This window comes from Aplysia californica, unplaced genomic scaffold (assembly GCF_000002075.1).
Source record: "Aplysia californica isolate F4 #8 unplaced genomic scaffold, AplCal3.0 scaffold00213, whole genome shotgun sequence".
NCBI classification, from domain to species: Eukaryota; Metazoa; Mollusca; class Gastropoda; order Aplysiida; family Aplysiidae; genus Aplysia; species Aplysia californica.
Genome location: NW_004797483.1, coordinates 1,120,541 through 1,121,788, shown reverse-complemented (window position 1 = coordinate 1,121,788; position 1,248 = coordinate 1,120,541).

The window sequence follows — 1,248 nt, the reverse complement described above, 5'->3', positions numbered from 1 at the left end:
CATAAAAACATACAACTGACAACAGATTCTAAAGGGTTATATCATAAAGTCTTTAGATGAGATGCTAACAAATGCAAATTAGATCTATACATTCAAGTAAGCATTCTAAACACATACTTGCAGGAACAAAAAATAAATGAGATCAGAAAGACAGTCATTAATCGTAGCATCTCCTCAGAAACAATATTATCTAGGAGAATTTTTCAACAAAATTTGTCAACATCCCATCAAGAGACATCATATATAACAAAAGACATCTGATCTAACCACAGTGAAAACACACCATAAAGACTCTTAAATGAAACACTAACTCAGTTCAAGAACTGTAAGAAAGTAAAATTAAAAGAAAAAAGCAACAATACTGTCAGCATCCCATTTGAATAACTTTCATGTTTACTAATTAACACTCACATTGAGATCAGGTAAATATCTTAAAGCAAAGGAAGCACCCTTCCCAGGATTTGATTCTGATTCATGTTGCACATTCTCATTTGAATTTAGAAGAATAAAATTCAGGCCTAAGTTAACTGAATAACATAATAATCATATCATCCTTGGGAGGGTTAGCCTTAATGAACTTAATGAGTTTTTACACTTTCATTCACACACACATACGTACGCACCCACACAGGAATGCACACACAAAATATAATGTATAAATATGCATATATACATATATATATATATATATATCTATATATACATGATATATATATATTATATAAAAATCCTCTCCTGCCCAGCAGCCTGACTCTCCCTTTTCTTTCCACCTGGCAAATTCAGCAGGAAGCCATAATATGAGTGTACATCATCTGTTTGTGATTTGACCAAATTGATTTGAGTAAGGTTATATTTCTGTTTTCACCTTTCTGAGTTTGATTATAGGGATACAATTTCGGCGCGATAATTCTGCTATAGTTTTAAACTTTATCTAATGCAATACAATAAAAATAACAGCTCTCACAATTTGGCTGATCCTCTGATATGTGAATGAGTTTTATGTGTAGGCTTATCTCATACCTGTACTCTACAAAAAAAACTTTTTATTGGAATCGAGAAATACCATAGATATTAGAGGTTCAAAATTGCACATAAAACATCAGCTGTTGCAAAGCATCAGAATGTCACACAATTCTATCTGGCTCTGTTGTGTTCATCATTATAGCGTTTTTCCCCAGTGCATGTATCTGTTGTGAAAGAGAGAGAGAGAGAGAGAGAGAGAGAGAGAGAGAGAGAGAGAGAGAGAGA